A 20,535-nucleotide genomic window follows, 5' to 3' on the forward strand; every position below is an offset into this window, starting at 1 on the left:
TGTGAGGTCAGCGTTTGGGTCACTTTGCCAGGGGCAGAAGGCTGTTCTTCCAGTAAGGCCTGCAGAGACCCTGGGAACGGGACCAGCCCAGCTCGCAAGTATGAAGAGAATGTCGGAGAGGAAGTGGTGGCTATGAGTCAGCGTGAGTCATCTTGTTCCAATGAGAATGAAGACTGAGGTGTGCGCCCTTTTTTTTTTTCTTTTTCTTTTTCTTCTTTTTTTTTTCCTTTTTTCTTTCTCTCTCTCTCTCTCTCTCTCTCTCTCTCCCCTCTCTCTCTCTCCCCCCCCCTTTTTTTTTTTTCCTCTTTGGTCTCAGTCATGGGGACACCATTGGGAATGGAGGGAAGCCAGTGACTGCATGCTAGAAGCTTTCTAAGTTGCGCACTGATATTCCAGGCCGGCTGTGCCTGAGCCAGTGTGGGCTTAAGTTCTTCACGGCCCCGGGGCCCTGGGAAGGTGGAGCCAGCTGCTTCTCCCCGGTGAGTAGGTTTCTGTCATTTTTACAATCATTTCTATAGTCTGCCTCAGAGGCTCGGCTGGGTTAAAGCACTGCCCTCTTGGAAGGGACACCGCATTCGAGACTTCGAGGATCCATAATTTTAGAAAAGTTGCTTCTTCTGCCCCCACCCCCAGGACGACTGTATTTTAGGCTGCTTGTCTCAGTCATTAATTGGGAGCGTGTAGCTATTCGTCGCATGTTATGCTGTCTTGGAGTAGACTGTGATGCTTGGTTGGAAAATAAGCTGTTCCAGACTCCCCTCTGGAGCCCTAGGGAAGTTCAGAGATAGAGGTGGGTGAACCTGTGTTAACCCAGGGCTGCCGAGGCTGGGCCAGCTTCTGCTTCTCCGAGGTGAAGGAAGACAGCCCCCTGAGACATTTCTGGCTGCATGATCTGAGCCGCCCAGTTTCTAGTGCAAGAAATACGATAGAGAGGCAGAATTCTGGCTTCCCTCTCTATGGGTGTATGACTGATTCTGGGAACGTAGTTTATGCCTTTTCCTTTTGCTCGTGACTGAATATCACTAACTGTGGTAAAATCAGAAAGAAAATGTGCTGGGGGCTGGGGGCTGGTGGGCTGGGGGCCTGGGGGTCTGGGGGGCCTGGGGCAGTGGGTGAGGCTTGGATAGTTGAGCCCTTGAGGCCTGATACGACCTTGATATGCGTTTCTCAGCTTGTTACTATTCTGATGAGACTTAGCCTTACAGTCAAGGAAACTACAGGAAACTTTTTTTTTTTTAAATGTCATTCTAGTTACTGTAAATGAAACGGTTAAAATGTCATAAATACCTTGTGATAAACATTTTTTGAATTTGCTTAAAAAAACTGCACATCAGTAAGCAGGGGATGACAGGGAGCTTTTTCAGTAGGGTCATTTGAGTGTGTGGGCTTTCTGGGTTAATAATGAGTCAGCACCAATTGCTAAAATTGGAGCACCTCAAAGAGCACATGCGATCTGCCCCCGGGCACAGCACGGTGGCTGGCTGGCCCCTCCAGGACGTTTGGGCTGTTTGGTCTGTGGTTAGAATCGGCTTTGGGTGCGTTCCCTGTTCTGTGACCCCCACCCCCTCCCAGCTTTAGTCCCAGCCCTTCCTTGTGCCCCTGCGAGGCCCCTTCGCTAACAGGTCCCTGTGCCGAGACCCTCCCCTTTGGATGATCCTTTTTAGGGTCTGCCTTGACAGAACTGGTTGAGCATACAATTTGTTAAGTTAAAAATCCAGAGCTTGTGAAGGGCTGGGACAGCCCAGGGTTAAAAGCTGCCTCTGTTGTCGCGTGACATCACACTTGCTGGGGGACCGAGTGGCGCAGGGAGCGGGTCACTGCTAGAGCTTCAAAGCTGGCATTCTGCAGGTGACACACAGCGGGGGGGGAAGGAAGGGCGCGTCACCTTAAAATCAGAGAGTAGGATTCCGAGGAAGAAAATCTCCCTTGCATCTTACTCTTTTTATCTGTAAACTGAGAACTGTGTTAAGGAAAACAAAATTTTTTAATAACTGGGGTTGCAGGTGGGCGGCTCAAAGGCCAAATGCAGTCCTGTGTGAGCCCACCCCCGCCCCCCATCAAATTCTGTTCGCCCGTCCAGGATTGGGTCTTTGTATTCAGCTGACTCTGGTGAGACCCCCTATTGGTTAGATCGCAGGCCCTGTGAACCCTAACGTGGCAAGGCTCTGATGGCCTTGGCTTGGAAGCCTTGGGCTTCTGGACCATGACATTCAGAGGCTGCTGGGAGGGCTCGGAGAGGTAGCATCTGTCCAGTGCTTGCTTCCAACAGGGCCTGGACACAGAAGGAACCCCATCGATGTTAGCTCTACTGGCTTCCCTCCTTACCTGGACTCTGAAGGTATCTGGGCTTGTGGCCCCTGAGCAGTGACTTTTCCAGGCAAGATCCCATGATTTCAGTGTCCTCGGTGGCAAGGCTGAGAGTCTCGAAACTCAGGACCTCAGCAAGGCACACACCAGGGATTTCCGAAATGGGATCCCAGCCCACTCTGTCTCTCTCGATGAGTAATCTCTGTAAGTGCTCAGAGAAATGCCATCTTCATGGAGAGCAGAGCCCAAAAAGGCGAAATGCCCTAGGCCGTGCCTCAGTGGTTTGTCCACACTAGCACTTTCTCTTGTCCCCATTTCAGAGAACATGCCAGGTATCAGACGGGTGTTTATCACCGGCTCCCGTGTCTTAATCCCCCTGGATAAACGCTGTTGGGAAGGAGATATAAGCCTGCGGTGAACTGATATGATCACTCTGATAATCAGGAGAGTCATGTAAAAAAGGCCAGAAATAAGGCCACGGGCAGGTCTGAAAACAGAGCGTTCATTAATACGATTTGCTGCTTTGTCATATTTTCCAACTACCAAAAGATGCTGATTCTAAGTGAGGGTGCAGGCAGGGAGTAAGAAAAGAAAGTAAGAAAAGAAAGATAGAAACTGGGCAGATCTATTTTAAAAGGACACCTACTGCAAAAAGAAAATGCTGACAATTTGATGACATTTGGAAATTGCCCAGTGCCCTGTGGCCATGGCTCCCTCAGCTTAGAGACTGGCCTATCGCTGGCCGGCCCTGTCGACCACCCCGCACCCTTCGGCAGCACCCCAGCCTGGGCTCTGGTTACCTCCCTCCAGGAGGTTTTCACGGTCCCTGATGGGTGTCCCCACTAGCCGTTGATGTACGGAGAGCTCACCCTCACGCTGGACAAGCTGCTGAACTTCTTGGGGTCTCACCATCCTCATTTGTGAAATGGGGTTAATGAGACGACCAGCCTCTTGGGGCCTTGGAACGATCGGTGATGCTTAGCACGCAAGTTACAAGGGGACTCGGCAGCTGCTAAGTACATATCCACTGATTCAGACCTGCGCTCAGACACCTTTCTACGTCTACCTGGGCCCCGGGCCCTGGGGGTAGCCATAAAGAATTGGCTTTCGTGCTCCTGGAGTGAGATCTCATCTGTGTCCTGCTCTGATTTGTAAGACCTTTATTGATTTGGTAAACGGGGGGTGCTTCAGGGGTCTCTCCAGGAAAACCCGGGGTTCTAGATGTTGTCACTATCCTCACTGCTATGACCACCGTCGTTTTTATCGGTAACATCCTCGCGATGGGAGCAGCTCCCCCTCCCTTCAGCCCAACCACATGGTAGTAACTTTCTGTGCATTTCCTTTAACCCCCTGCCCCCAACGCGCACACGTACCCACCCTGGACGACAGGAAGGATGGCCAGTTGCTCAACCTATTCCAGGTACGGGAGTCTCAGGCAGGTGTATCAGACGGAGTGGCTGCTTCAAGATGTGCGTGGCTGACGGGGGCGGGGGGGGGGGCGGTCTTCGCCTCCATCAGGAGAGGAGAGTCAGGAGACGCAGGGGGCCAAGAGGGCGCTGTCTGTAATCCAGCAGACTGGGGCCGCAGGCCAGAAAATCCAGGACCACTGGCCTCAGACCTGCTTCCAGGGTGGAAGCAGCTGGCTGCTGTCCTCATGCTTCCTGTCTAAAATGAGCTGCAGGCAACTTCTGGTGATTTGAAAATCATCGCAGTATATGGAGGTGACTCATATTGAAAACATTAAGTAAGGTACACTTAAAACTAAAACCAGGGTGAGCATAATATGGCCTTTCCTTGCCAATTCTGAAGATATCCAAGATCACGCGGTGCCCCAGAAGCCCAATCTTTACGCTCCTTCTTCAGGGGTCCGAGAGAAGGGACCACATGGGTCGCCTTGCTCAATCAGCCCTCTCTGGTATTGCAAAGTCAGGCATCGGGTGCTTTAGACATCTCTTTTCTGAGAGTTTAGGCTTTGGCTGCTGAGCACGGCTGTCTCAGTTAGAAACGGTGCCACTTTGTGGGTGGTTTTCTCCCACAGCGGTTACCTGTGCCAAAATCCAGAAGCCCCTTTTTGTTCACAGCGTGGTGGCAGGGGAGTCGTGTGAGTCGTGTGCCGGGCCCAGTGCTTTGGGGCAGAGCTTGGGTTCCTCACAACTTCAAGAGGGTTCTGGTTAGACCACAGAGCTCAGGCAGGGAGAAGCCAACAGAGGATCAGAAGGAAGTTGGGTCCACCGGAAGGAGGAGAGGTTGGGAGGCTTGATGACTCCTCTGATTAAAAAAAAAAAAAAGAAGATGGGGCGCCTGGGTGGCACAGTCGGTTAAGCGTCCGACTTCAGCCAGGTCACGATCTCGCGGTCCGTGAGTTCGAGCCCCGCGTCGGGCTCTGGGCTGATGGCTCAGAGCCTGGAGCCTGTTTCCGATTCTGTGTCTCCCTCTCTCTCTGCCCCTCCCCCGTTCATGCTCTGTCTCTCTCTGTCCCAAAAATAAATAAAAAAACGTTGAAAAAAAATTAAAAAAAAAAAAAAAAGAAAGAAGAAGAAGAAGAAAAACAATAACCATCTGGTTTTATTGCATTTTTTATAATCAAAAAAGCTAATGGTGATGGCAAATCTTATCCATTTCGGTTCTCCTGCTTAACTTTTGCATTTAGGATTGATTACCCTGCAACTGAGGGCTTCTGCCCCAGAGGCTTTTAGCCTTTCCCTCCATGCTGTCCTTTCAAAAATTTATCATACTTATAATATTGGAATTTTTAGCAATGGCAGAAATGTATCACTTTAGCTGTTCTCCCTGGACAAATCTTTCATAGAGTGTGAGAGGGATGCATGGGTTTCTACCAATGTAGACAGATATAAAGGAAAACTTTACAAAATAACAGTGGCTCCAGCAAGTGTCAAGCTTGCTTTCTCTCAGACAGAAAAAGATTGGAAGCAGGCTGCTCAGGGTGATGGTCAACGGGCAGCTAGTTCATTCATCTCTCTTTTCTGTTATCATTAGCATCGACTTCCTTCCTCAAAGTTATCACTTGGTTTTAATATGGCTGCTGGAGCTCCAGCCATCGCCTCTGCATTCCACATAGGAGGAAAGAGGAAAGTGGAGGGATAAAAAGCTAAGCATTCTAGACATCAGGCTCCTTTAAAGAGCTTTCCCAGAACCCCCAACTAACCCTTTCTGCCTACATCTTTTATTGGCCACTGTTTCTGTACGGCAGCCAGAGGAATAGCTTTTTAATTGGGAACATTGCTGCCCCTGACAACGTAAGGGTTGTTGACAACACAGGAAGTAAAGGAGAATGGATATAGGACAGACAACAAGCAGTCTCCACAACAGAAGTGCGCCAGAAGACAGCTAGATTTATGCTTTACAGCATTTAGCTCCTCTGGGACCAGGGTCTACTTTGTGAAATAACCACATTGGGCTCATCAGAACTATCAGGAGGAGACTGGCTTCAAGAGCCCCGAACAACTTGGAGCGGGGCATTCAACGGGACAGAAATCGCTTGCTTTTTGTATTAGAGTCACCTAAGATTTCTTTTCATGCCCGCATTAGCAAATATTTACCATTTCCCCAATAAAATAAAGATAATTCGAACACTGCTTTGTTTCCTGAGTGCTTGCTCGGTGCCGGGCGCTGTTCTGGATGCTTTGCAAATATGACCTTACTTAAGTTCGCACAGACCTGTGTGTGGCAGATCACCATTATTGTCCCCATCAAGCAGACGAGGAATCTGGGACACGGAAGGGTTAGGGGTGATGGCAAAATTACACCGTTAGTAAGGAATGGAGCTTGGCTTTGAACCCAGCAGTCTGGTTCTTTGACCCAGGGATGCGGAGGTGAAGTGGGCAGACCAGGTCTTTCCCATTTGTCTTTCTGGTGAAATAGACACGAGCCCAATAATGTCAGGCTGCTGTCAGTGCCCCAGCGGAAGGGCGCAGGGAGGTGGGGCGCCCTCACGTCTCGCAGCACCTCCTGCCTGGAGGGAACTCAGTCCAAGCTGAGCGTTCTTTCCCCCACAGAGCACATACCAGGAATCTCAGCTATGTCTGGGTTCATGACTCACCCCCTGCCTCACAGCCAGCTTTTCCAGAGTCAGCTCCTGAGTCAGGACCACGCCCTTCCAGCCCCGAGGATATAGACGGGGCTTCATCCAGACTGGGCTTCAAAGCTTCGGCAGCGGTCCAGCAAAGAGCAGAATGGCCCAAGTAGAAAAGTTTCGGCTCCAAGGACACGCAGTGTATTCACATAATTCAACCTGCGCGAAGGCCAGAGAAGGTGAGCCTGTCTGTCACACCCTCTGCTCCACACGACCCCGTTATCTGGTGGCACAACCAGGGCCACGAGGATGCCTGAGAACAAGATGGAGTTTTCGGTAAGGGGCGTCTGCTTAATTCTACCTCGGACCAAGTCCCCTCCTGTGTTTTGCTTGGCACCGTCCCAGAGCCTTACTCCGTGCCTCCATTTTCCTCCTCCAGCTCCTTTACAGACAGACAGATGGACTGGCCAATGAAACACACAGGCTGTGGTGGGTAGTGGGGATTTTAGGAAAGCTCTTTAAAGGAGCCTGGCATCTAAGAGGCTTAACGTTTTGTCCCCCACTTCCCTCCGTCCTCCTGTGTGGAATGCAGAGGTGATGGCTGGACCTCCAGCAGCCTCTTTGAAGTCAGAAGACAACTTGGAGAAAGCAAGCCAGTGCTAACGACGGCAGAGCAGGCAGATAGTCACAGGGCTTTGCCTGGAGATGTAACTATTTTTGGAGACATTTTACCTGCATGATGCAGAGGGAGGTATGAGAAATCACTGCTGAAATTCAATCTGTAGGTCAACCAGGAGGGTCTGTGGGGTGCCAGTTCCCTTTGTATGGAGCTGTCTTTTATGCCTCTGGTATAAGGAATGAGGAAGGACTCAGGGCTGCATCCCCGGGTTATGGACTTTAGTGGCCCCTTCCTCATGTGAGAACATACGATGACCGTCTTGGTGTAAAGATAAATGTCATGCAAACGGGATTCATTGTTATGTATTCATATTCACTATGTTCAGGTTTTTCTTCTGATTTTGAAATAAACGGAAACATTTGATTTGCAAGAGTATTATGCAGAGGGTGGCCCCGGGAGGGCAGAGGGCAACCACAGGAGGGCCTCCAGAGAAGGGAGCATGGGGGCTGGTCCCTGGAGGGGCGCCTCTGGATGGCGGGTGGCCCCGAGCAGCCTCTCTGCAGACGGCAGGTGCGCCCGGCTTCTCCTGGGGTCTTGATGAGCCTCAGCGGCCACGACACTCCTGTCACCTCTGGAAATGATACTGAGGATTTTCAGAGCAGATAGATATGTCCTTCCTGTGCCACCTTTCCCATCGTCCCTCATCTCCCCTATAATTGCTCTGCGTGTCCAGTTGTCCTGTTCAGTGGGAGGAATTTCAGTCTACAGGGCTAAGATATCAAAAATCCAACACTCCCTTATTCCTGAAGTCTCTACATTATATCAGATCTGCTTTGCACTCATGCTGCTGCTATGTTACCCCCTCAACCTGGCTGAGGGCACATTCAGATTTGGTCATTCTTGGGGATCTCTGTCCCAGTGCTCCTGGCATCCTCACACAGCGTCAGGGCTGTGAGGTGCCAGAAAACCGGAGCGGGGCAATCTGCGATCCGAGGTGGTCACCACGATTCCCACTCGACATCTAAGACCCAGCACCTGTGGGGCGGCGGAGTTGGTTGGGGGCCCCTGCTCCAGCTGGAGGGGCCCGCACGACCTGGTTGTCTGTCCCTGAATTTGGGCCTTTTCTGGAAACGTGCCCCTGCTTTCCTGACCATGGTGTGAGCTCCCAGCCCGTGCAGCTGAGGCGTATCTGGTGGGGGGCCCCCCTCTACATGCCTCGTCCTGTCCGCTAACTGCTGCTGGGCCTCTCGTAACTTGGAGCCCCCCATCTTGGTGTGGGGGGGGTTGATAAGAAAGAACAATGATGGCAGGGCACCCTCGAAGGACCAGGGAACAGCACTGTCCAACCGAACTTCCTGTGATGATGGAATGGTCTAGATCAGTGTTCACGTGTAGCCACAAGCCACGTGCGGCTACTGAGCACTTGCAAAGGGGCCAATGCGACTGAGGAATTGGACTTAACTTCTATTTTATTTTGATTAGTTTCAGATTTCAATGCCCAAATGGCCACATGTGGCTAGTGGCTGCCATATTGGAAAGCCCAAATCTAGAGCATGTTTTCCTGATCTGGGCAGCTTTGAAAGATGGGCCATCGCCCTGAGGACGGATGTGGTACTGGTGTGAAGGGGTGAAGTTGAGTCTGGCTCTCAGTCAGTCCTCAGCGAGGTGGAGAGCTTCTGGGCCAGGAACTATGGGCCAGGCAGGTAGGGGGCCACCAGTGCCACTAGGGCAAGTCTTTGGGCATAAAACCTGAGTTGGGCCTTCAAGGTCTCCAGTGGCCGAGAAGAATGACCTGCCCAGCAGGTAGCCCAGGCTGGGCACCTGATATCTAGAGCATTTCTGCTAGTTGTGTTGATGGTTTCTTCAGGCCTCACCTGAGGCCCACACGACAGACGGTCCCGGCTTGTGGTACTTGATCCTGCACATTCCTGTCTGGGGAGACGCATCCTCATTTTTGTCTGCGTGGAGCTGTTCCAGGGACTGACCAGAGTGGCCTAAGGGAAGCCTCAGGCTTGGTTCCTGTCACTGTCGTTCTACAAGTCCCCAAGACGTGTCTTTTGACTCTTTCGGCTTTTAATACTATTTTTTTTTTTTCAACGTTTATTTATTTTTGGGACAGAGAGAGACAGAGCATGAATGGGGGAGGGGCAGAGAGAGAGGGAGACACAGAATCGGAAACAGGCTCCAGGCTCTGAGCCATCAGCCCAGAGCCCGACGCGGGGCTCGAACTCACGGACCGCGAGATCGTGACCTGGCTGAAGTCGGACGCTTAACCGACTGCGCCACCCAGGCGCCCCTCTTTCGGCTTTTTAAGGGAGAAGGATTAGCCCATATTCAGCCACGACAGACAGGAAACACACAAGCAGCCGGGAGATCCGGTGAATGGGCGGAAGATCGCACACTCAGGCCCCAGGCCCGTGCCCCTCCTCCCCTCTGCCCTGTTCCACTGCAGCATCACAGCACAGCAAAATGATGCCCCCCCACGGTGCCCCTGCAGTCACCCCCAAATTCCAGGACTTTGCTTCCGGCCACTCCCCCAGGCACGGTGCTGTGTGTTCTATTCCACGGACTATCTGTCAGTGGGGCGGCCACGAGCCACCCGGATGAAGCCAGCTCAGCTCCACCAGCTTCTCGCTGCCCAGCGCCCATGCCTGCCGGCCTCAGTCTCTTAACCTGTGAAATGGGAATATAGGAGTCACTGCCACAGAGGGCTGTTGTGAGGATGAAAGGGGTCAGTGCCTGAAGAAGTCTTAGCAAAGTGCTGCCCACAGTAGGTGTTACAGCAGGAGCTGTTGATATTGGAATTGGTGCCTTTTTGCTATTTGTTCCTGACCAGAGACACCTTTCTCTGGGCCCCGGATCTCCACCCAGCAGTGGTCCATCCACTCCAACTCGGGCATCCGGGGAATCCCATCATCCTGCCTCCATGTTTCATTTTCTCCAGGCCCCGGGCAGCATGAGCTGTATTATCTTAGAGCTCGGGAGACTGATTCGATCGTCCAGGCCTTCAGTACTCATCGAGTGTGTATTGAGACCTATGGAGGCAGGGGATGAGCAAATGTGGTTGCTAGAAGGGCTGCTGGAGGGAGGTGCAGGTGGTGTAGGCCACGGGCCCCTCATGTATGGGGGGGGGGTCTCTGAGGGTCCCTCAAAGGGTCCCTCCATTTGAGTGAAGATCTGAAAGGAGTCAGTTTGTGCATTTTTGTGTTGCTTTGTTTTCTCTGCATGGATAGGGCAGCTAGGGTAGGTCCCTGGCTCCCCCTGGCTAGCTGTGTGACCACAAGTGAGTCACCAAGCGTCTCTGATGGTCTGTGGAGGGTGGTGAGGTGACCCACCATGGCGAGTGCTCAACAACCCAACTTGGAGCCACCATCATTAACAAGACACTCTTCACTGTTCGTCAGGAGTTCTCCAGAGTCAAAGGGCGCTGCTCACCACAGCAGTCCCTCTATGTGAGCCCCAAGAGGGGCCATTTAATCTATACTAAAACCCCTTCTTTCCTTCCGGAGACAGCCCGGCCCATCCCTGCAAAGCACCCACTGAGAAGATATTCCATAAATAATCCAAAGCTTGTTTTCTGGTATTTCCACAGTTTGGACCTCACTCTGCCCCCCTGAAGCCATTCAGTCATATCCGTGGTCATAATTATGGTCCTAATTCAGCACATTCGGTAACATTCACTGAGCAATTATTCTGTCCCAGAAACAGCTGAATAATACCACGAGCCCCGGCTTCTTCCATGATGAGCCCTTCCAGCTGTGTGGCTGTCACCGCTGTGTTCAAGCTCTCCCTTCTTTCCGAGGTTCCTGAATGTGTGCGCTGAGGTGTTCGGCAACCTTGACCCCGTGCTGCCCTTCTGGTCACGGACGGCCGTGTTTGGCGTCCCGCCCTCAGATGAGTACAATGACCGCCCTTTTCCTGGATGCTAGGCTGAGGTTTGGGGCCAACCCATCCATCAGCCCCCACACTGCACTTGTAGTCAGCTTGCCTCCCTGCCTCTTTGTGTGGGGCTTGTGCAAAGCCACATCTCCCTCGTTTTGCACTTGGGTACTGACTTCTTTGTTGGTCTCTTAATTTATTTTTTAGCCCAAGTAGAACTTTACATTATCCTTGGTTGAGTCTTCTAGAATTGGCCCATAGAGTCTCTAACATGAAATGTGAAGCTTTACGTCATCTGCAAGTTAGAGAGGTGTTTCTCTTACGTCTTCGCCAGAAGACTGTTTGGATCCGTGTAGACCAAGAGCAGAGAAGGGCGGCACTCCACTACCGACTGTCTTCAAGGTTGCCATTCTGGGGCACCTCACGGACAGCTCACCTTGCTGTGCAGGTTTCACCGATGCTGACGATAGGTGGCGAAACACGTCATATAATCAAATGTGTGATGGGACCCCGCTGACAAACGGGGCAGGTACTGATAATTTAGACACTCAGCCAGACTTCTCCTGATGGGTAGCCTTACCTCTTTCTGTCTCATTCCCTCCTCCCCCCTCCTCAAATCCTGGCAGGTTTTGGCGAGGACAGCTAACCCTGGGGTCTGCTGTTGGATACCAGCAGTTAACCAGCAGTTAAATCTAGAACATTTAAACGCTCAGTTGTTGGGGGATTGTTGCTTTAGTTGGTTATGCATAGTCACATCCTCAGGGGTTGTGGGTTGGATGCATTCGATTCCAGATATGTGTGAGATATGCCTTTCGGCTAGGCCACTGAGCCCGGCCTGACACATGGGTGGCTGTCTCTGTGTGGCGGTCCTTTTGAAGTCCCCAGAAGTGCCTGCTCTGGGGAGGGGAGAGGAGAGACGCAGAATGAATACAGACTGCCACCCAGCAGCACAAGAGGTGACTGCAAACCAGAATGCTCCGGGTGAGAAAGTGAGCCACCCAGTCACTGTCTCACCTTCCCAAAGTGGGTATCACGTGCTCTGTGTTCACTGACTGAGTCAGTCACCAGGGGCACTTGGACAGAATGGAAGCAATCACTCGAGAGAGGCCAGATTACACTGTCTTTAGGAAGTGCTGCCCCCCTCAGCTCATGCCTCCCTCCCCTTGCCCTCTGGTTGCCAGAATTATTGGAATCTTCCAACTCTCGTTTCTACCACTCTGTGAACACGAAGGGCCAGTGGCAAGAGACGGACTTCTTATTCAAATGGAAATTGTTCTCCAAGTTTCAGGAAAGAGAGAGTTCCAGAACTTTCTGAGCCAACAGATTCCAAAGATCATTACAGTTACTCGGTGCTCTGCTGGTAGAAAAGGGGAGCCCCCTGGTTCTCGTGTTGGAGGTTTTAATTTATATCTTGTGCAGGACTTAGGGGAGATTAACCATGCGGCTTAAACCGTAGGTAGTAAATCAATTCGATTTTGAAAGGGCCTCCTGGCAGCAGCAGGGGATGGAGAAACGAATATTTATGGAGCGTCTCCCATAGGCCCCGTGTATGCTGGCTGCTTTCTATCCATTATCTTGTTCAACCCCCATATCCATCCCACGAGGGCTGGCAACTATTGGCCCACATTGCAGATGAGCAGACTGAAGTTCTTGAGAGTTTCAGGGTGCACAGCTCAAGGCAGAGCCAGAATTCCCACCAGCCTCCCCCAAAACACCACGAACCTCTCAGCGGGCCAGATCTCAGGCCTTGTGCGGCATTCTATTTCCCAGGACCACATCCAGATTAAAGCCTTTGCGGATGGTTCAAATAAATCCTTCCCAAAATGGAGGACGACTTTTTTTTTGGAACCTGAGCAGCTCTTGCACGACCTCAGGGAATCTTGCTGGCAACTCTGTGATTAGTCGTGGGGGGCACCCTCCCGCCAGGGGCACCTTGAGGGACTCACCTGGGAAAGGGCCCTCATCGAAGGTGACACCGACTTTCAGCCGGTTCTTTCTGAGGTCATATGGATGTCTCTTTTAATCCGCAAAAGTGACTAGGGAATAGAGTTTCCAGCTTTAATTAATTTCTTGAATAAGGTTCAAAAATGAAAGTAATTAAGAAGGGGTCTGGTGAAAAGCGCCCTCGCCCCACTTCTCGTACTCAGTTGCCATTGACCTCTCCTCTGAAACCCTTCTCTTCGTTGTTTACCTGTCCGGAGTTTCTTTATGCAAATGCAAGCAAGTAGTTGAATGAATCTTTTTCTTTTCTTTCCTACTTTCCATAAAAACTAGCAAAATCATTTTTACTGTTAAACCGCTCTTGGGTTCTCGAGAACACCGGGTTGTATGTTCCCCGCATTTGGGGCTGCTGAATTTCAGAGCTAGTGGGGTGGCTACGCTTCCCCGTCTCCAGTGTCCTGAGGGGAGGCATGCGCTTGTCCAGGCATTCGAGGGACAGGCGGGCACGCAGGGAAGGCACCGTGTTCGAGCTCCTGTCCCTAGCAAAGCCCCAGGGGGCCAGAGCGGGGAGGACCATCGTGGGCGCTCTGAGATGCGCTCTAATGGCCTGGGACCCCATTCCCCGGGGTGGCGATCTGGCAACTAGCCAAGGGCCAAAAGTGAGTGGTGACTTGGCCGCCCTGTGTTCCATGAGGGTCCCGGGTCAGCCTGGCACCAAATTGTATTTATAAAAGACACAGAGGAGATGATGGAGATTGAGAGCTGAAAAAAAAAAAAAAATCCATCTCAGAATTCTTTTAAACAATTCCCTCCCCTCCCCCCTCACCAGTGACAGCATGTGTTCTCACTACGCCATGAGGCACCCAAGTGGCCACGGCTGACATTTCACAGCGCCTTCTCTGGGCCAGGCACTATTCCAAGTGTCACGGAGTAACCCTCAGTGATGATCTCCATTTTTCAGGGAGGAAGCTGGGCCTGTGGTCACTTAGCTAACAAGTTGGGGAGCCAGAGTTCAGGCCAGACAGCCAGCCGCCCAGCCACAGCTGGTTTCTCACGGCAGCTCCTGGGCCCAGGAGGCTTCCTGGATTTTACTCTCAGGGCACCCACGGGGTGGAAAGACAGAAGACAGCACAGAGCCCAGGGGGGCCGGACGTCCGCACTGAGGCGCGACAGACAGCCTTGGGCCCCTGTCTGGGCGGCCCCACTTCTTTCGGAGGACTGGATGGCCAGTAGCCTCCTTGAGAGGCACGTCCTGACCAGGACCGTCTCCACCGGCAGCAGCATTTTGAGCTGTATGGAATTCTACACTTTTTTTTTTTTAATTTTTTTTTTCAACGTTTATTTATTTTTGCGACAGAGAGAGACAGAGCATGAACGGGGGAGGGGCAGAGAGAGAGGGAGACACAGAATCGGAAACAGGCTCCAGGCTCTGAGCCATCAGCCCAGAGCCCGACGCGGGGCTCGAACTCCCGGACCGCGAGATCGTGACCTGGCTGAAGTCGGACGCTTAACCGACTGCGCCACCCAGGCGCCCCAGGAATTCTACACTTTTAACAACCTTTAATTTAACTCTTAGGGTAGACATCGACACTGACAGAAAAGAAAGCACATGTGTTTTTAAGAAGGCAATTTATTTTCAGGGGAGAGAGTTTGGGGGGAAACACCGGCAGGAGAAATAGCAGAGACTGTGAGTAGAGATCCAGACCCTGTGAGTCATCATTCAAGGCCTCTGTGTGTGTTACGGGCTGAATCGTGTCTCCCCGAAATTCACATGTTGAAGCCCTACCCACCACCCCCCCCCACCCCGGCCCCGAGTAACTCAGAATGAGACCTTATTTGGAAATGGTGTCATTGTAGACATAATTAAAGATGAGCTCATCGTGGAGGAGGGTGGCCCCTTTTCCAACATGGGTGGTGTCCTTACAAGAGGGGGACATTTGGACACAGACGGGCACACACGGAGGATGTCAGGTAGAGACGGCAGTGGTTCTGCCATAAACCAGGGAAGCTGGGAGGGAGGCTGGGGTCCGATTCTCTCCCTGGCGCCTTCAGCGGGAGTGTTGGCCCTGCCAGGGCTCGGGTTTCTTGCCGGCCGAACTACTGGACGCATTTCTGTGGTTTGAGTTTATGGTAGTTTGTTACAGCAGCTCAAAGAAACTAAAACGGTGCACATGCTTCCAGATGCGGAAGGAGGCTGCTGGGAGCCGGTTTCCACCCCAGGTCCAGCCCAGCCTGTTCCCGGGCGGTCCTGCTTTATCTAAACAACTGGAACGTTCTCACTTTGTTTTAACTTTTCCTGAACTGCAGAAACGCGGAGGTCCAAAAGCGGAATTTGGTCTTTACGTGAGCTTTTTCAAAAGGGGGCGGTGGGTGGGGTGGGGGGAGAAAAAGAAAGAGCCACAACATCTTCATAGGTGACGGGATCCATGCTCTGGTGGGCCGTACGACGTGTCCCCAGGCAGGGCCGGCTTCCCGGCCACGGAATCCACGTGAGCGGAGCTCGGTCTAACCTCACTCCGAGGACCTCCCCCACCAGCAATCAGCAATCGGAACTTTCACCCGCGTTGTCTCTTCCCAGTCCTTTCCCTTCCACCAATGTTCACACGCATCCCTCCAAGTTACAACTTACGGAGCAAGCAGGGAGGCTCCCGAGGGCAGGGAAGTCACACTTTCCGTGGGGACTTTTCGCCGTGTTTCCTAGTTATTGAACAAGGGCGACTGTGAGCCTGACACAACCGTGGCTTTGACAAGCAGTTCAGAAAAACAGGAACCGCCAATTCATGAGAACTTAAAGAAAAAAATAGTTTAAAGAACTGAGAAATTGCCACATTATAGTGAAAGAATGTCAGGTTTTGGAAATGACAGAAACGAGCAATTTTCACCTCGAAAACCTGGTGGAGTCAGTTACACAAGACGTAACCACACACAAACACGAGCATTTCTTATAATATAAGGGCATTTACAGTCAAGAGTATTTCATGGAAAGTTATTTTAGTAGCAAGGGTAGCCTTCAGCAATGAGTATTCGTCAAGAGAGTGAAACCCTGACTTCAAAGTCAGGAGGCAGCGTCTGAGTGCACTCGCAGGGTGCACCGGGGACCGGGGGACTGGGCCCAGCCAGGGGTTCGAGGCGGCTGGAGGCGTTGAGTCTCTGCTCACACGTGTGCTGGCTGGGATCCCCTTGTGACCCGGCAGGGCACACCCCCACTGCTGGGGCCCCTGGGTCACTGCAGTTGGCTCTAAGAGCCAGCTTGAAAATTTTTCAATAATTCTTCTATTCTAAAATTGAGGGCATTATTGGCTGCAGGGAAAATGGCATGCAAACTGTGACTGTGGGATGTAAACAGCCTATTACCTTAAGGTAGTATTTGAAGAAAATATAAATGCACCAGGTGGAAAGTGTCCAAAGGGTGGAGGTGCCGTGTGACTGCCCCGGGCAGAGAGAGGGCTCGGCTGGGACCCACCCGGGTGGCGGTGCTTGGTCAGCCGTCCGGACACCAGGTGCGGGTACTCACCCACGGGTCCCCCCGCAGAGCAGCCTGCTGGTCCCACTCAGGCTTGTTTTCTTCCAGTGTTGCCTGGGCAATCCATCACACAATTAAAGTTTCTTCAAACTGTCGAATGCTACAGTTCACGCGGGACTCTTTGCCCCAAATTTGTGGTCACCTTACTTTGCAGCTACGTACAGTTGCTATCTCTTCAGAAGGCTCTGCCTCTGGGGGTGGATTTAAAAGTGGCCCTCCCTGGGGCACCTGGCCTGGCTCAGTCGGGGGAGCTCTCGACTCTTGATCTCAGGGTTGTAAGTTCGAGCCTCACGGTGGGTGTAGAGATGACTTAAAAATAAAATCTTCACATCTTGCCAGAGAAAGACAAACGCCATATGATTTCACTCATATGTGGGATTTAAGAAAACAAGTGAGCAAAGGGGGATAAGAAGAGAGACAGGCAAACCAAGAAACAGACTCTTAACTACAGAGAACAAACTGGCGAGTACCAGAGGGGAGATGGGTGGGGGGATGGGTTAAATAGGTGATGGGGGTTAAGCGGTGCACTTGTGATGGATGCAAGTGTTGAATCACTCTATTGGACACTTGAAACTGATATTGCACTGTGTGTTTAACTGGAATTTCAATAAAAACTTAAAATAAAAAATAAATAAAATAAAATAAAATAAAACAAAATAAAATCTTCAAAAAAAAATGTTGCCCTCCCTGCTGAAGAGTTTTAGGACGTAGATCCAACAAAACAGTAACCATGCCCTGAAAGAAAATGGAAAGGATTAAACTCTGCCTCCGGAAGTACTCATTTTATTTTTTTTAAAGTTTTTTTTTAATGTTTTTTAATGTAGTTTTGAGACGGAGAGAGACAGAGCATGAGCAGGGGAGGGGCAGAGAGAGGGGGAGACACAGAATCCGAAGCAGGCTCCAGGCTCCGAGCCGTCAGCACAGAGCCCGACGCGGGGCTCGAACTCACAGAGTGTGAGATCGTGACCTGAGCTGAAGTCGGACGCTCAACCGACTGAGCCACCCAGGCGCCCCTAGAAGTACTGATTTTAAAAACAGATACATAAATCGGGGCGCCTGGGTGGTTCATACGGTTAAGTGGTAGACTCTTGCTTTCCGCTCAGGTCATGATCTCACGGTACTTGAGATGGAGCCCCACATCAGGCTCTGTGCTGACATCAGGGAGCGTGCTTGGGATTCTCTCTGTTCTTCCTTCTCTGCCCCTCCCCTGCTTTCTCTCTAAATAAATAAATAAACAAACATTTTTTTAAAAAAGATGAAAAACACAAATACGTAAATTAGCGGATTGTGCTGGGGGGAGCTGGTTTAAAGAAGGGCTGTGGCCTACTCATGACTCTTTCATAAGTTGCTTTGCTCTCGTTCCTTTTTTTTTTTTTTTTTTAATTTTTTTTTTCAACGTTTTTTATTTATTTTGGGACAGAGAGAGACAGAGCATGAACGGGGAGGGGCAGAGAGAGAGGGAGACACAGAATCGGAAACAGGCTCCAGGCTCCGAGCCATCAGCCCAGAGCCTGACGCGGGGCTCGAACTCACGGACCGCGAGATCGTGACCTGGCTGAAGTCGGACGCTTAACCGACTGCGCCACCCAGGCGCCCCTCGTTCCTTTTTTTTTTAAACTCGAGGGGAGAAGACCCTCTATGTGGCCGAGCAGAACACTGCGCATTTAGGTGCTTCCACATTAGAGCTCCCGGGAGACCCCTCCCCAAGGGGCTCCCCCATGGTTACTCCAGGCCTGTCCTCAGAGCTGGACCGAGTCCCAGACTGCATGGCAGCAATGATGTTCTGTCTCTTGCTTTTTTTTTTTTTTTAATTTAATTTTCAATTTTTTAAACTAAAAAAAAAAAAAAATTGGTTATACCTTTCTTTCAGCCTGTTCATAGTCTTTGTCTCCTCTTCCTCTCTCCCTTCCTTCCTTCTTTCTTTTCCTTTCTTTTTGGTTGTTCTTTTTTTTTTTTTAAGTTTATTTATTTTAGAAAGGGAGAGTGCAAGTAGGGAAGGGGCAGAGAGAGAGGAAGACAGAATCGGAAGCAGGCTCTGTACTGACAGTGGGGCTTGAACTCACGAACCATGAGATCATGACCAGAGCCTAAATCGGATGCTTAACTAGCTAAACCACGCAGGCACCCCTGGTTGTTGTTCTACAAGAGCTCTTCTCATATTCTGGGTCTTAAACCTTTGATATATATGCTGCAAATTATTTCTCCCGGTCCGTTGTTTGACCTTTTACTTTGCTTACTGTGTCTTTTATTTTACAGAAATATTTAATTTTTATGTAATCCAATCTGTTATTATTTTCTGGACACCCAGGTTCTGGCTTGCTTAGAAAGTCTACTCCCACCCCTAGATTACAAAACTATTCTCACATACTTTTTTTTTTCTTGTGGCATTTTATAATTTTATCTCTCTGGTTTAAAATACCAAGTTCACGGGGTTTTATTTTCCTTTACATTTTGAAGAAGAGGTATCCTGTCTTTCTTTAAGTGGATAGCAGTTTTTCCTAGTACCATTTATTAAGCAGCCTACTTTGTCCTGCTGAAAATATTTTAAAGGATTTCTTTGAAGTTTATTTATTTATTTTTGAAAGAGAGAGAGAAAGCCCACGTGGGGGAGGGGCAGAGAGGGAGAGAGAGAATCCCAAGCAGGCCCTGTGCTGTCAGAGCAGAGCCCAACACGGGGCTCGATCTCATGAACCATGAGATCATGACCTGAGCCAAAATCAAGAGTTGGATGCTTAACCAACACCCAAGCACTCCCCCCCTTGCTGAAAATATTTTAAGTTTATGGGTTTAGTATTGGGGGAAAGGAGGCAATTTTGGTTGGTATGCAGAAGTCAGCGGGTTGGCTGGGCCTTGGGGCTGAGGGATGGAAAGAAAGTGTAGAGATATCGGGGAATAGGACATAGAAACGGGAAGGGGTCAGGGTGGATAACCGGGGGCCAGCGGACAATGAACATGGTGGAAGGAAGGTAGGGCTGCAGCAGAGGGGGCTGTGAGTGGAGAGCCAACAAGAGGCTTGGAAAAAATGGATCCAGCTGGCAGTCAGCTCACGGAAAAACAGATGCTCACGCTGGATACAGGCCAGGCTGAGCCAGGCCCTGGGGAGACTTGTAGGCACGGCGAGAGTCAGGTTCGGATATTTCCGTATTGAAACATTTGATCTGATGTGTGCAAAGTAGGCATGAGATCCAGGTAGAAGAGAAGCCCGATTTTCCCGGGGCCAAGGAAAATATCCTGAAGAGTAGGAATGGACACAGCCTACGAGAAGGAACCCGACCCCACCGAAGTGTGGAGGTTGAGTCAAACCAGATGATTTAGTGGAGCTCGAGTCTGCTAACAGCTTCTGAGGGTAGAAATCTAGAAAGAGCTCCCAGGGGGCCCGTCTGAAGCCCCCTTTTCAAAGAAGTCTTTCCAGGATGCTGTGCCACGAAGTCCTCAGGGGGGAGACCATTAAGTCCTCAGAACTCTCCCATCTGGGTCCATGGCAGATACCAGCTGAACCAGCTTCATGGGCTTATGATCTGTGCAATCGTCCAGGGCTCTGTGCTCAGAATGCTCACGCCTAGATTAATGTTCTGCTGTTGCCATCTTGAAATTCTCCATCATTTCCGAACAAGGAGCCCCGCACGTTCTGCATTCGGGCCTGGATATAGGCCATGGGTCTCAGCACTCTTCCTGGGAGCCCAGACGTTCCTTACGGTCCCCCAGCACCGTGTTCCAGGGAGTCCTGCCGGAAGGCAGAGGCAGCAGGAGATGAAATGTAGTTGCCTTTCGTGACTGGATTCTTCACTACTGCTTTATGTAACAGCAGATCCTGATTTATGAAACGCGCCTTAAAAGCAACTTACAGAAATGCAGAGGTGGGGATAGAATTTGCAGTGAAATTCTGTCCCCATTAAAGAACCTCCAGCCACATGACTTGCTGTGCTTGGGCCATGTTCTCTGTACCAGGCGGAACCCACAGAGAAAGAAGGCTGCCAGCAGGAGGCCTAGGTGCTCTACTGAACAGATGACTCAGCCGTGCACTTATCCTAAAGGTTCCCAGAGCTAAGAGTCAGGGGCCCTGACACATGAGTTGTAGGAGGCCTCTGTGTCCCCATTAAAAAAGACACGCTCCATGGTGGGGAGCTGTTGGACCACCTTCCTGGTTTATCCACCAATCCCTGGGGATTCCTGCAGGTTGAAGGAATCTTCCTTTCTCTTTGGGATTCTTCTCTTACTACCCACTGTGTCCTA

General features: G+C 50.9%; 1 long non-coding RNA gene across 12 annotated transcripts in view; it reads left to right on the forward strand.

The window, feature by feature from the left end:
* Positions 1 to 20,535, forward strand: part of LOC115510859 — a 170,372-nt gene that overhangs the window by 319 nt on the left and 149,518 nt on the right. For 6 of the 12 annotated variants that reach the window (XR_003967868.2, XR_003967874.1, XR_003967872.1 and 3 more), the window contains exon 1: positions 231 to 479. This is a non-coding gene — a long non-coding RNA (uncharacterized LOC115510859). Of the gene's footprint in view, positions 1 to 31; positions 179 to 228; positions 480 to 20,535 lie in introns of those variants that run through there. The other 6 variants (XR_003967865.1, XR_003967869.1, XR_003967870.1 and 3 more) reach the window with 3 other exon arrangements.

Source organism: Lynx canadensis, chromosome A3 (assembly GCF_007474595.2).
Source record: "Lynx canadensis isolate LIC74 chromosome A3, mLynCan4.pri.v2, whole genome shotgun sequence".
Lineage (NCBI taxonomy): Eukaryota > Metazoa > Chordata > Mammalia > Carnivora > Felidae > Lynx > Lynx canadensis.